This window comes from Gorilla gorilla, chromosome 5 (assembly GCF_029281585.2).
Source record: "Gorilla gorilla gorilla isolate KB3781 chromosome 5, NHGRI_mGorGor1-v2.1_pri, whole genome shotgun sequence".
In the NCBI taxonomy this organism is placed as follows: Eukaryota; Metazoa; Chordata; class Mammalia; order Primates; family Hominidae; genus Gorilla; species Gorilla gorilla.
Window position 1 is genome coordinate 133,863,047 of NC_073229.2, and position 15,838 is coordinate 133,878,884.

Here is a 15,838-nt window from a genome sequence, read left to right on the forward strand (position 1 = left end):
TGACCTCGTGATCCGCCCGCCTCAGCCTCCCAAAGTGCTGGGATTACAGGCTTGAGCCACTGTGCCTGGCCTGTTTTTTTTTTTTTTAATTTTTTAGTGTCATTATCAACTTGTCTTGATAATTGTAGTTTTATAGTAAGTCTTAAAATCAGGAAGTTTTCCAACTTTATTCTTTTCCCAAATTATTATGGCTATTCTAGAACCTTTGTGTTTCCATATGAATTTTACAATAGGCTTGTCAACTTCTAATAAAAAGCCTGTTGGGATTGTGATTTGAATTTCATGGAATCTGTAGACCAATTCGGGATAATTGAAATTGTATAATCTAGAAAGAGGAACACTTTTTGCTTCCCCATCTTGATGCCATTTATTTCTTTCTCTTGACCTATGGCCCTGGCCAGGACCTCTAGTACAAAGTTGAATAGAAGTGACCAGAACAGACATTCTTGTCTTGTTTTTTATCTTAGAGGGAAAGTATTCGGTCTTTCACTATTGAGTATGATGTTAGCTATTGGTTAGATACCCTTTTTCAGATTGAGGAATATTTCTTGCTTTGGTCTGATGAGACTTTATAAAAAAATTGTGAGTGGATGTTGAATTTTGTCAAATTTTTTTTCACATCTGCACATGACATTTTCTTTATTTGCATATTATGGCCAATTACATTAATTCATTTTCAAATGTTAAACCTTGGATTTTGGAGGTATACCCTACTTGATCATGATTTATTACTGTTTTTATATATTGCTAGATTCTATATGCTAATATTTTGTTAAGAATCTTTGCTTTTATTAATACATTCAGGATATTGGTCTATCATTTTCTTAATATCTGTCTGATTTTGATATCAGGATAACTCTAGCTTCATAAAATGAGTTAAAAAGTGTTCATTTTCTGAAAGTGATTATATGATTGGTATTGCTTCTATTTTTCAATGTTTGCTAGGATTCACCAGTGAAAGATTTGTGAATAGAGTTCCTTTGTGGGGTGAATTTTGATAATGATATCAATCATTTTCCATAACAGATATAGGGCTGTACACATTTTCAGTGGACCTAGAATCAGTTTTGACAAATTATATTTTTCCAGGAATTTGTTCATTTTATCTTAGTTGTTGAATTTATTGGCATTAAGTTGCCCATAATATTCCCTTATAATCCTTTTGATGTCTATAGGATTTGTAGTAAAATTTTCACTTTTATTTCTGACATTGGTGTTTTGTGTTCTCTTTGATTTTGCTTTGATTCATCTTGCTAGGGATTTGAAAGAATAAACTTTTGACTTGGTTAATTTTCTCTATTGTGTATTTTCTGGTTAATTAATTTCTGCTCCTAGGCTTATTTTTTTTCCTCATGCGCATTTTTTTTGTTTGTTTTTTTTTGTTTTTTTTTGAGACGGAGTCTTGCTGTGTCGCCCAGGCTGGAGTGCAGTGGCTCGATCTCGGCTCACTGCAGCCTCTGCCTCCTGGGTTCAAGTGATTCTCCTGCCTTAGCCTCCCAAGTAACTGGGACTACAGGCCCACCCCACCATGCCTGGCTAATTTTTTGAATTTTCGGTAGAGACAGAATTTCACCATGTTGGCTAGGCTGGTCTCGAACTCCTGACTTCAAGTGATTTGCCTGCCTTGGCCTCCCAAAGTGCTGGGATTACAGGTGTGAGCCACCGTGCCTGGCCTCTCATGTGCATTTTGGATTAATCAGTGTCTTATTCCGTTCAGGCTGCTGTAACAAAATCCCATCAACTAGTTGGCTTACGATTTTCACAGTTTGGAGGCTGGTAAGTCCAAGATCAAGGCACTGGCAGATCCAGTGTCTGGTGAGGACCTGCTGTGTCCACACACAATGGAAGGAGCAAATAAGGCTTCCTTGAACCTCTTTCATAAGTGCACTATCCCCATTCAGGAGGGCTCTGCTCTCAGGACTGAATCACTTCCAAAAAGTCCCACTTCTGAATACTATTGCATTAAGGATTAGGTTTCAACATACGAATTTTAAATGTTTGGGAGGACACAGACATGTATACCATAGCAATCAACTTATCTTTCTCTAGCTTCATAAGATAGAAATTTATGCCATTGACTTAATTTTTTTTCTAATATAAAACATTTAAAACTATCAATGTAAATTTAAAAGTAGTCAAAAGATTAATGACAGATGGTGAAAGTCTTAGTAGCCTGAACAACAGATAAAGCAGTATATCCTTACATGCAAAAATATCTTATAAAATCAATTTGAAAAATAAAACACCCAATAAAAAGGACAAGGATATCAACAAATAGCTCACTAAAAAGAAGTTTGAATATGAAAAAATGTTCAACTTGCAAATAATTAAAGCAATAAAATGAAAATAGATTCCCTTTTTCCCCCTGTTAGAATGGCAGAGATTTGCCAAAGCCATTGCTGGGAAGTATTTGAAAGAAATGGGCATTCTTATTTTGGTTGGTGGGGGTGTATTAGAGGTTGAGTATCCCTAATCTGAAAATATGAAATCTGAAATGCTCCAAAATCCAAAATTTTTTTGGACATGACATGACACCACAAGTGGTAATGCCAACAACTGTGGATTGTCCACATGGGTGGCTGAGCTAGTGATGTCTTTGCTTTCTGATGGTTCAGTGTACACAAACTTTGTTTCATGCACAAAATTATTTAAGACATGGTGTAAAACTACCTTTAGGCTATGTCTATAAGATGTATATGAAACATAAATGAATTTTATGTTTAGATTGGGTCCCATCCCCAGGATAGCTCATTATATTTTCAAAATCTAAGAAAACAGAAAATCTGATTTACTTCTGGTTCCAAGCATTTCAGATAAGGGACACTCTACCTTTAATTAGTTATAAAGGAATTAGGAGACACATTAAGAAGCAAAAGAGCCAGTGGACAAGATGGGCTGTCTCTTGTCCTGAGCCTTCATTTAGAAATATAATTGGGTAGACTTGCTCTGGAGGTGAAGTTCAGGTCGTTATTGTTCTCTGTGTATAGAGGTGGATTTTGAGGAATATTTGGAGAGGAAGGGGAGCTGTGTTGGCAGACGACATGCAGGAAGTGTAGTTCCAGCTTGTGAGGGTTGGCCCTTTCCCAAACTAACCTATTCTTTTTGGCACCTAGCACCTTCAATATGCTCCTTAGCTCTTGTAACTCGTCTGTGGTCCCTAATATGCCCTGTGGCCCAGGCCTAACGCAGCACTAACAGTCATACAGCCCAGTGCAACTAGGAGTTTCCAGCAGAGATTCAGCAACCTGAAGTTATCCTGGGTGAAATTGCAGTTTGCCTTTACAAGAAGGTGCCCTTGCTTAATATGTGATGACATAGGGACCTTAGCATCACAATAAGTGACCATTTCATAACAAATAAATGAACACATAATAGTTGACGTTAAAATTGGTAGCTAAACAGAACTAGGTCTGCATGTGTCTATTTTGTAGGGGACGGGGAGATCAAAGTTGTTAGGATAATTTTTGCTCTTACTTGTTCAAGATTGTTAGCATATATGTATGCATTTATTGCCTGCCTTGTTCCAAAAGGACTTAAGGAAGCTCCCTCCCACCCCCATCACAGAAAGTAGAATAAAACAAGAACCACATGGTGAGGAAATGCATCTTTCTTAATTAGCCTTGATTTGTGTAATCAGGGAATGGGAGAGAGCAATATAGGGTGTAGCTGACTAAGGATTGGAAAAGGAAACCAAAGTATATAAAGTGAGAGAGAGAAACATAACGATTATATTAATAACTGGTTTAGAGTGTGTGGTTGGAGGTGACATTCACATTTGTTTCTACAGAGGATTTGAAGCTTCCCCAGAGTAAAGCCCTGAAGGTCAAATGGATAGACTTGCAGACCTCTCTTGAGATTCACTTCCCCCTTCTGGGCGGCATTACCCAATTACTGGGATTACTGGACTAAGTGAGGAGGCAGGCTTGCAATACTGTTAGATTGGGAGAAGCAAGTTCATGGTGCTCTTTACAAATAATACATTTAATCTGAAAGTTCAAGTGAAGTTTAACATGAACTGAAGCTGTCATACAACCTAAAATTTCTTTCAAGAAGGCTGATTTTCTTCCCTCAGATGAAAAGTGAGTGATTAATTAGCCTGTCATTATAAAAGAAGATAATGTTAGTAGATACTGAATTTCCTGTTAAATGGATTACCTATTGTATTCTATTTGGATTTCACATATATATTTTAGAAATACTCATCTTTATACCAAGTCACCTCTATTAAAGCTATATTGAAATTGTAAGCTTTTGCCTGAACAATGACACTTAACTTTCAGAAGAGAGCCAGCTTAGCTCATCTTCTATCTTAACAGGTATTATTTCAATGTAGCTTTTTTCTTTGGTATCCTAATTCTCCACCTGAACTCCTGCCAAATCCCAAGCCCCAGCATATCTACAAATACACAAACCTTTTCCCTAGTGGTGTTGATTCGTAGGCACCTACTTGCATGTATATATGCCTTTAGGGAGTCTGGCTGAGGCATGCCTGATCTATGGAAATCCTGTGTGCTCCAGTTACTGCTCCCTTTCCTTCCCTATTCTTCTTGGATATTTTATTTATCTCCTTTCCCTACCATTTGAACTAGGGGCCCTTTGCTTCTTCAGACTCTGCCAATACTTGAGATGACTTTTCCGTCTTCTTTCAATCCCTAGTTCTTACTACAAATTTGTGATAAATTGAACCCTGACTTTCCCCTAGATGTAAAAATCCCTCAACACATTCACACCACTTAAGTATTCTTCTGGGTTTCATCTTGAAGCAATGGCTTTAGTCCAGACTGGATGCTCCCAAGGCCTGCACTACAGCCGCCATTCTGGGGTTTCCCTTCACAGTTACCCTATATCATACTCTCTATGACAGTTTCCCTGTTTTCCTGGATCCCATCATTTCCTGTTTCTTGATTACGGCCTCGTTTTGGTAGAGTACTTACTTCCTTTAATTACTTCATGAGAAAGGCTTCATAGAAGTTCTTTTTTTTTTTTAAGCCCATGAGTATCTAAAAATGTCCTATGCCACCCTCAGCTTTGATTGATAAAATAAATACTGAATTAAGGATTGGAATGAATTTTCCTTTAGAGTTTTGAAGGCCTTATGTCATTCTCTTCCACCTTCCAGCATTGTTGCTGAGAGCTTCTAATGCTACTCTGTTCTTGATCTTTAGTTTGAAGCTTGCTTTTTTTTTTTCTTTTCAGAAGCTATGCTAACTTCTTTTTGTGCTCTCTTCTTTTTATCTTCTTCTGACACTACAGAGGTATCAGGGGCTTCAAATTCCCAAGCCTTTTGGAGGTTCTATTGTGTAAATTGGATTGCTTCTTGACTTTTCCATTGCCAGTTTAGGAGTCAGCTTTGTTACACATGCTTTTCAGTTTCAAATGGTTTTTATTTTTCTCCTTTATCTTCTTTGTTCCTCCTTTTGCTCTTGGGGCTTGAGCCTAAAAACAAACATAAAAAACTTTACTATGGTTTTAGTAAGATGTTTGGGAGGACCAGAGGTGTCCACTCCTCCATCTTTATCCAGGATTCTACCTGTTTTGCACCTCAGACGTCTCTGTTGTGGATCTTGCCCCGTCTCTGTCCCTGAGACTGCCCACAGAAGGGCCACTCACAAGCGCCTGTCGTCAGATGCTCTGTTCTTATCGACTTGACTTCTCAGCAGCATCTGATGTGACTGCTTTCTCCTTTCCCAGATGATCTTTCTTTGCTTTGACGAGTCCACCTCGTGCTGGGGTTTTCTCATTCACCAGCCATTCCTCCCAATCTCTCAGCTGGTTCCTTCTCCGTATCCAGCCTCTAAATAATGGAGTTCCTCAGGCTAGCTTTTTTGGGCTCTCGTCACTCTCCCTACTCTCTCTAGTAGGTTTAACCCAGTCCTATGGCTTTAAATGCTGCATACATGCTGATGGCACCCACTGAGCTCTTTTACCCACTGAGTTCTCACTTGGCCTCTCTGGGCATGTTGTGAACAGAACTCTTGGTTTCCCTTCAAACCTGTTTCTTCTCCAGTCATCTCGACATCAGTAAGTGGCACCATCATCTAGCTATCTGCTTAAAGGTAATTGGATCTATTACTCTCCTTCCTGATCCCATCTACCAGTAAGTTATATATCCAAAATATATCTTCAGTTTATCTTTTTCCTCAGGCATCGAGCCTAGTGCCTGACACATATGAGGCATTTACTAGTCAGTGGTCCAATGAGTGACATCAATAGAAACACCAAGAAAATGTATGTAAAAAAAATGTAGGCTTGGGGCCAGGCGTGGTGGCTCATGCCTGTAATCCCAGCACTTTGGGAGGCCAAGGCAGGTGGATCATTTGAGGTCAGGAGTTCGAGACCAGCCAGGCCAACATGGCGAAACCCTGTCTCTACTAAAAATACAACAACAACAAAAAAAATTAGCCACGTGTCGTGGTGCACGTCTGTAATCCCAGCTACTTGGGAGGCTGAGGGAGGAGAATTGCTTGAACCTGGGAAGCCAGGATGTGGAGGTTCTGGTGAGCCAAGATCACACCACTGCACTCCAGCCTGGGTGACAGAGTGAGACTCCATCTCAAAAAAAAAAAAAAAAAAAAAAGTAGGCTCTTTAAAAATGGGGAAGTCATGAAAAACAAAGCCTGACAAACTATTCTAGATTAAAAGATTTAAAAAGATGTAACATAACTTTACATAAAGATATGTAATACATGATCCTTGATTAGATTCTGGCTTTATCAAATCCAGCTATAGAGGGTATTATAGGGAGATGGGGGAAAATTGGAATATAAATTGTACATATATATTGTATTGATTATATTATGATTATGTGTTATGATACCTGCAACTCATTTCCAGAGGTTCAGAGGAAGAAAGCGTCTATCAGGAGAGGGGGAGGGAGAAAACAAATGCAACAAAATGTTAACAGTTGGTGAGTCTAGATGAAGGGTATATGGGTGTTCGTTGTACTGTTCTGTTGTCTTTGAAGATTTTTTTAAATTAAAAATTGGGAAAAAAATCGACAGTGGAGAAAAATTTAGTGGAGGGAAACTTTAGGGAAATTTTTAATCCCCAAAATGCTGAGGTCCATTTTGAAACATACTATTAAATGTAACAAAGGCTGAGGATATACAGTGTTGATATATTCAATAGGAAGGAAATAAGAACGAGTAGAAACAAGGCCTTTCTGGAAGTTACCTCTTAAAAAATTGGTGTGAAAGTGGATGGTCAGCTGCCCACCAGAGGGCAGTGCAGGCAGTGATTCCACGGTCTACAGTAGGCCCGCTGAAAAGCAGGGGTTTTCTTTCCCACATAACTGGCTCCACATGAGGTCGCTATTCTCTGCACAAAACGTTTTTAGGATTCTTAGACTGAGAAGAGAGAGAATGCGGGTAGTTATAGTGCTTCCCATTTCTTTCCCTCCACTCTGATCTATTTCCAGATTCTGTGGGTTTTAGCCTTTGGCTCCTCTGATTCATGGATTCTTTGGAAGGATCTAGATATTGGAAGTACAGATCTGCCTTCCTAAGTATGTGTTTCGAAGTCCAATAATGCATTTGCCCATGAGCATGTCAGGATTTATATCTGTTTTTAAAATCACAAACTGCCAAAGTATCATCCCATTGCAATTAATCTTTAGGTTTCGTAGGATTTATTAAAATTCTGTACAACAAACCCCTGTGACACGAGTTTACCTATGTAGCAAACCTTCACATATACCCCCAAACCTAAAATAGAAGTTAAAATTAAAAAATAAAATTCTAGGGAATTTCATTTAGGGATTTTACCTCTTTTAAACCTAGGATGTTCCTCCTTACTGAGTGGTTGACTTAAAAGAGCCATTTTTCTATGTGCTTACCCAGAAAAGCTGGGTTAGTGTAAATGTCTTAGAAAATTACCCAGCACATGAAATGATTACTCTGTGGTACATAGTTGTTCTTTCACCTAACACTTAGCCAATGCCTGAAGCACCATATTGTGCTACTAGACTAGGGAATTAAAATCCACAGAGGTTAAGGAGTTAGCCCCAGTCTCCTGAGGTGCTTATAGTAGGGGGCAGACAAGCCCCAAACAAATTTAGACAAGACTTTCAGAAGTAAGTACTACATTTAGATAGAAACAAAAGTGCTTTGGGGAGAACAGGTGATGAGTAGGGATTGGTGCAGGTGGACATGGGTGGTTCACTGGCCCTGTCTTGGCTCAGTGCCCAAAGTCCTGCTTAGAGGTTCCTCAAGGCCAAATTCAGAATCAGGACAACACCAGCCTGCTCTGACCATCCCCAGATAAGTCAAGTGCCCTTCCTGTGTTCTCATGGCATCTAGTTCATGCCTCTGTTATAGCATGCTATTCATGGTTGTCAATTTGCATGCTCTTCTCTCCCGAGGACATAGACTGACTACTAACAGATTGGCGCATTCTCCCATTGTGGGTCCATTCTGGTCCTGAACATGCTTTCCTCCCTTTGGGCTACTCTCTGTTTTCCTCTGGCGTTTGTCTTTTTCCTCAAATACAATGGCATAGTCTCACTGACATCTTACAAAGTGAAGGAAAGAAAAGGAACTAACACTTATTGAGTGTCTTTTTTGTGCTGATTGCTGTGGTCACTGTGTTAGGTGCTTTGTGAACGAACATTTTCTCGCTTATTCTTGTGCCTGTAACAAACATGCCAGCTTCTTCCCTTTTCAGTTCTTTGCACTTGCTATTTCCTCTCCTAGAAGCCATTTTTTAAGTCCTCAAGAAGGGCTCCCTTTTCTGCTAACAAGCACGTATAGTTTACAAACCATTCTTCTTAGGTGAACGTTGTTAGATTGGTTACCCCCTCTCCTCTCAGTGGTGGGTAGGGTGTCAGGGACAGGAATTAGCTGAAGCCTGGCTGAGATTCTTTGACTTCCTTTCTCTTCCTGTTTGCCTGTCTGTCTAACTGCACCCCCAGTACATCAAATCCTGTCACTGGATGTCCCAACTTAGTTTACTAATTTTTATTATAATTGCTTTATTTCTACCTCATTATAACTCATAGTGTCATCTAGACTGTACCTCTCCTAGGAGATGAGGGATTGAATTTCTTGACTAGCTTTCCTCTTGAGGTCAGGCTAACCCATCATTTTTAACAGATTGTTTTGCTCTTCATAACCTATCAGTAAATCAGACCTTTATAAACTGATGTGTGTGTGTATATATATATATATATATACACATATATATATATATACTTAATAGTAAAAATTCCATGTATTTCTACAGATTTAAAGTTAAAACAGTATATCAAAGTGTTCATGTTGTAATATACAGTAAATTCTTACCTTTTAAAGTGTTACCTATTCTTCAAGGTTCAATTCTAGACCCAACTCATCTGACATTTTTCTCATCTATAGTAAACCACATTAATCTTTCCTGCGCTGATTTCCTATGGTCTACATGCTTCATTTTGGCCTTTAATATCGAAAGACTTGTTTGTTGTTTGCTTTGTGTATCTACACCTTATATGTCCAATAGTAAATGGCACAATGTGAGTTGATTATGGCAGTGTTTTCTCAATTTTTGCAATGTTAAAAAGTGTCACTTTTTAAAGGACTTTTTGAAGCGAAATATCTTTATTTTTGCTAATGAAGTACTTATTTTTTAGATATAATTTTAGAATAATTCATTTCATTTAGTTTTTCTTAAAAGCATTTTCATTTAAATATATTTTTCTACATTTTGATTATTCATTTTATTCTCAGTATTCTTTTTTTTTTTTTACTTTTAAGTTTGGGATACATGTGCAGGTTTGTCACATAGGTAAACCTGTGTCATGGGGGTTTGTTATACAGATTATTTTGTCACCCAGGTATTAAGCCTACTACCCATTAGTTATTTTTCCTGATCCTCTCCCTCCTCCCACCCTCCAAAAGACCCCAGTGTCTGTTGCTCCCTCTGTGTGTCCATGTGTTCTCATCCCACTTGTAAGTGAAAACATGCAGTATTTGGTTTTTTGTTTTTGCATTCGTTTGCCAAGGATAATGGCCTCCAGCTCCATCCATGTTCCTGCAAAGGACTTTTTATGGCTGCATAGTATTCCATGGTATATATGTACCACATTTTCTTTATCCAGTCTATCACTGATGGGCATTTAGGTTGAATCCATGTCTTTGCTATTGTGAACAGTACTGCAGTGAACATACACGTGCATGTGTCTTTATACTAGAACAACTTCTCTTCCTTTGGGTGTATACCCAGTAATGGGATTGCTGGGCCGAATGATATTTCTGTCTTTAGGTCTTAGAGGAATTGCCACACTGTCTTCTACAATGGTTCAACTAATATACACTCCCGCTAACAGTGTATAAGTGTTCCTTTTTCTCTGCAACCTTTCCAGCATCTGTTGTTTTTTGACTTTTTAGTAATAGCCATTCTGACTGGTGTGAGATGGGCTTTCATTGTGGTTTTGATTTGCATTTCTCTAATAAACAGTGATGCAGAGCTTTTTTTTTCATATGATTGTTGGCTGCATGTATGTCTTCTTTAGAAAAGTGTCTGTTCATGTCCTTTGCCCATTTTTTAATGATTTTTTTTCTTGTAAATTTGTTTAAGTCCCTCACAGATGGTGGATATTAGATCTTTGTCAGATGTATAGTTAGTAAAAATTTTCTCCTATTCTCTCTAAGTTGTCTGTTTACTCTCTTGATAGTTTCTTTTGCTGTGCAGAAGCTCTTTTGTTTAATTAGATCCCATTTGTCATTTTTTGCTTCTGTTGCAATTGCTTTTGGATCTTCATCATGAAATCTTTGCGTGTGCCTATGTCCTGAATGGTATTGCCTATATTGTCTTCCGGAGTTTTTGTACTTCTGGGTTTTACATTTAAGACATTAATCCATCTTGAGTTAATTTTTGTATGTGGTGTAAGGAAGGGGTCCAGTTTCAATCTTCTGCATATGGCTAGCCAATTCTCCCAGGATCATTTATTGAATAGGGAATCCTTTCCCCATTGCTTGTTTTAGTAAGGTTTGTCAAAGACTAGATAGTTGTAGATGTGTGGCCTTATTTCTGGGTTCTCTATTCTGTTCTATTGGTCTGCGTGTCTGTTTTTGTACCAGTACCATGCTGTTTTGGTTACTTTAGCCCTGTAGTGTAGCTTGAAGTTGGGTAGCATGATGCCTCCAGCTTTGTTCTTATTGCTGAGGATTGTGTTGGCTATTTGGGCTCTTTTTTGGTTCCATATGAATTTTAAGATAGTTTTTTCTAGTTCTGTGAAAAATGTCAGTGGTAGTTTAATAGGAATAGCATCGAATCTGTAAATTGCTTTGGGCAGTATGGCCATTTTCACAATATTGATTCTTCCTATCCATGAACATGGAATGTTTTTCCATTTATTTGTGTCATCTCTGATTTCTTTGAGCAGTGGTTTGTAGTTCTTGTAGAGATCTTTCACCTCCCTAGTTAGCTGTATTCCTAGGTGTTTTATTCTTTTTTGTGGCAATTGTGAATGGGAGTTTGCCCCTGATTTGGCTCTTAGTTTGACTGTTGTTGGTGTATAGGAATGCTAGTGATTTTTGCACATTGATTTTGTGTTCTTAGACTTTACTGAAGTTGTTTATCAGCTTAAGAACCTTTGGGCTGAGACTGTTGGGTTTTCTAGAAATAGAATCATGTTATCTGCGAAAAGGGATAGTTTGACTTCCTCTCTTCCTATTTGGATACCTTTTATTTCTTTCTCTTGCCCGATTACCCTGACCAGCACTTGCAATACTATGTTGAATAGGAGTGTTGAGAGAAGACATCCTTGTCTTGTGCCAGTTTTCAAGGGGAATGCTTCCAGCTTCTGGCCATTTGGTATGATGTTGGCTGTGGGTTTTTGTCATATATGGTTTTTATTATTTTGAGGTATGTTCCTTCAATACCTTGCTTATTGAGTTTTTAACATGAATGGATGTTGAATTTTATTGAAAGCATCTGGGTCTATTGAGATAATCATGTGATTTTTGTCTTTAGTTCTGTTTATATGGTGAGTCACATTTATTGATTTGCATATGTTGAACCAACCTTGCATCCCAGGGATAAAGCCTACTTGATCGTAGTGGATAAGCTTTTTGATGTGCTGCTGGATTCGATTTGCCAGTATTTTGTTGAGGATTTTTGCATTGGTGTTCATCAAGGATATTGGCCTGAAGTTTTCTTTTTTTGTTGTATCTCTAACAGGTTTTGGTATCAGGATGATGCTGGCCTCATAGAATGAGTTAGGGAGGAGTCCCTCCTCCTCAGTTTTTTTGGAATAGTTTCAGTAGAAATGGTACTAGTTCTTCTTTGTACATCTTCTAGAATTCAGCTTGGAATCTGTCTGGACCTGGATTTTTGTTTTGTTGTTGTTGTTGTCATTTTTTGCTTGTAGGCTATTTATTACTACCTCAGTTTCAGAGCTTATTACTGGTCTGTTCAGGGATTGAGTTTCTTCTTGGTTCAGTCATGGGACGGTGTATGTGTCCAGGAATTTATCTGTTTCTTCTAGATTTTCTAGTGTATGTGAATAGAGGTGTTCATACTATTCTCTGATGGTTGTTAGTATTTCTGTGGGGTCAGCGTTAATATCCCCCTTGTTGCTTCTGATTGTGTTTGTTTGAATCTTCTTTCTTTACTAGTCTAGCCTCCGGTCTATATACTTTATTAGTTTTTCAAAAAAAAAAAAAATAGCTGCCAGATTCATTGACCTTTTGAATGGTTTTTCATGTCTCAGTCTCCTTCAGTTCAGCTCTGATGTTGAGTATCCTTGTTAATTTTGTCTTGATGATCTGTCTACTATTGTCAGTGTGGTGTTAAAGTCTCCCTCTATTATTGTGTGGGAGTCTAAGTCTCTTTGAAGGTCTCTAAAAACTTGCTTTATTATGGCCGGGTGTGGTGGCTTATGCCTGTAATCCCAGCACTTTGGGAGGCTGAGATGGGTGGATCACAAGGTCAGGAGATCGATACCATCCTGGCTAACACGGTGAAACCCCGTCTCTACTAAACAAAATACAAAAAATTAGCTGGACGTGGTGGCAGGCACCTGTATTCCCAGCTACTCGGGAGGCTGAGGCAGGAGAATGGCGTGAACCCAGGTGGAGCTTGCAGTGAGCCGAGATTGCGCCACTGCACTCCAGGCTGGGCGACAGAGCAAGACTCCATCTCAAAAAAAAAACAAAAAACAAAAAACTTGCTTTATTAATCTGAGTGTTCCTGTGTTGGGTGCATATATATTTAGGATAGTTATATCTTCTTGTTGAATTGAACCCTTTACCATTATGTAATGCCATTCTTTGTCTTTTTTTTAAAGCTTCGTTGGTTTAAACTCTGTTTTGTCAGAAACTAGAATTGCAACCCCTGCTTTTTTCTGTTTCCCGTTTGCTTGATAGATTTTACTTTGTCCCTTTATTTTGAGCCTGTGGGTTTCATTGCATGTAAGATGGGTCTGTTGAAGACAGCATACTGATGGGTCTTAGTCCTTTATCCAGTTTGCCACTGTGTGCCTTTTAAATGGGGTATTTAGTCCATTTACATTCAAGGTTAGAATTGATATGTGTGAACCTATCATCAGGATGTTAGCAGTCATTTTGCACACTTGTTTATGTGGTTGCTTTATAGTGTCATTGGTCTGTGTACTTCAGGGTGTTTTTCTAGTGGCTGAGAATGGTCTTTCCTTTCCATATTTAGTGCTTCTTTCAGGAGCTCTTGCAAGGCAGTTCTGGTGGTAACAAATTCCCACAGCATGTTTGTCTGAAAAGGATGTATTTCTCCTTTGCTTACGAAGCTTGGTTTGGCTGCATATGAAATTCTGAGTTGGAAATTCTTTTCTTCAAGAAGGTGAATATTGGCCCCCAATCTCTTCTGGCTTTTAGGGCTTCAGCTGAGAGGTCCACTGTTAGTGATGGGCTTCCCTTTGTAGGTGACCTGACCTTTCTCTCTAGCTGCCTTTAACATTGCTTCTTTCATTTGGCCTTGGAGAATATGATGATAATGTGCCTTGGGGATGATCTTCTAGTGAAGTATCTGACTGGGGTTCTCTGCATTTCTTTAATTTGAATGTTGGCTTCTTTAGATAGGTTGGGGAATTTCTCATGGATAATATCCTGAAATATGTTTTCCAAGTTGGTTCCATTCTCTTTCTGGTATACCAGTGAGTCGTAGAGTCAGTCTCTTTACATAATCCCACATTACTCAGAGGGTTTGTTCATACCTTTTCATTCTTTTTTTTTCTCTATTCTTGTCTTATTTCAGAAAGCCAGTCTTCAAGCTCTGAGATTCTTTCCTCCGCTTGGTCTGTTCTGCTATTAGTACTTGTGATTACATTATCAAATTCTTGTAGTATGTTTTTCAGTTCTATCAGGTCAGAAATGTTCTCTATGCTGGCTATTTTGTCTGTCATGTTTTATCATGATTTTTAGCTTCCTTGGATTGGGTTTCAACATATTCCTGTAGCTCAATGAACTTCATTTCTATTCCTATCTGAATTCTATTTCTGTCATGTCAGCCATCTCAGCCAGGTTCAGAACCCTTGCTGGAGAAATAGTGCAGTTGTTTTGGAGGAAAAAAGGCACTTCTGGCTTTTTGAGTTGTCAGAGTTCTTGCACTGGTTCTTTCTCATCTTTGTGGGCTAATGTTTCTTCAATCTTTGAAGCTGTTGACCTTTATATGGCCTTTTTCTCTTTTATCCTATTTGATGACCTTAAGGGTTCGATTGTGGGATCAGGTGGATTCAGTCGACAGGTATTGTTTCTGGAAGATTATAGGGGGCCAACGTTCAGCTGCCAACTCCTGGACTGTGTGCTCTAACTCTGGAATACTCGTATTGGGCTCTGACTTTGTTCTCTGGCTCCTCGAGGTTAGGTATCCGATGCGCTGAGGGTGCCAACGTGTAGTGACTGCTGGTCACTATGCTTTGATGGGTGGTGTCAGCCAAAGCATTTCATGGTGTGGTGGCAGTGGGATATGTCCTCATTCGCATGTGCCAGTGGCAGCGAAGGCATGGTGGCTGCAGCAGGGTGCCAGCAGGTGCCTGCCTCCATGTGGGCATTCACAGCAGCAGCAGAGGCAGCATGGCTGAGGGGGCGGGGGAGGCCCTGCTGGTGACTGTGCATGCAGTCATCATGGTGATCCTGTTAGCACAGGGGCAGGGCACTGGTAGGTGCAGGTCTATATACACTCTCTGTGTGCTGCAGGCAGTGGTGGTCACTGAGGGCTGGGGAAGTTCCACTGGCCTCTGTGCGTAGTTTCATTCCCATGGCAGCGTTGGCACAGGGGTGGGATGAGGACGGGACAGGCCGGCTCTGTGCCCACCAAGGCTCCAGCTGCCATGGCAGTGCAGCTGAAGGAGGGAGGTGGATTGCACCCCCAACTGCAGCAGTGGCAGGACAGGGTACATGCGCACACGTGCACTGGTAGGGCAAGGAAGACAAAACCCACCTATGCACACACATGTTGGCAGAGTGATGTTGGAAGTGGCGGTGAGCCTGCGGGAAGCTGCAGTGGAGGGAGGGAGAGGGTGGGCTGCTGGGTGGCCGTGGGGGTCACTCCACTAGAGCTCTTCACCAATCAGGTGCCAGTCCACCAGCACAGGGTCTCTGATGCAGGCCCCCAGGACACCTAAGGCTTCCCTGCAAGCAGGGCTGGGGCCCTGGGAGAGAGGTCAGCAGACCAAGGGGTGCTCAGGTTGACTGTCCAGTCTGATGGGCAAGAGCGCCCTGCAGAGTTCAGGTCCGACAGTTCCCCTAGGGCTAAAGTCTCCTATGGGAACAAGTCAACCCTAGGGGGATGAGTGTCCCTGGCTGTGCTCCACTACAAACGCTCCCATACCAAACCCTCTGGGCTCTGCATAAGCCAGCGTGTTGCCCCTACCACTTCTCTGAGCAGCTCT

At 40.0% G+C, this 15,838-nt stretch overlaps 1 protein-coding gene across 3 annotated transcripts in view; it reads left to right on the top strand.

The window, feature by feature from the left end:
* Nucleotides 1-15,838, top strand: part of FIG4 (FIG4 phosphoinositide 5-phosphatase) — a 132,470-nt gene that overhangs the window by 6,833 nt on the left and 109,799 nt on the right. The window lies entirely within an intron of this gene.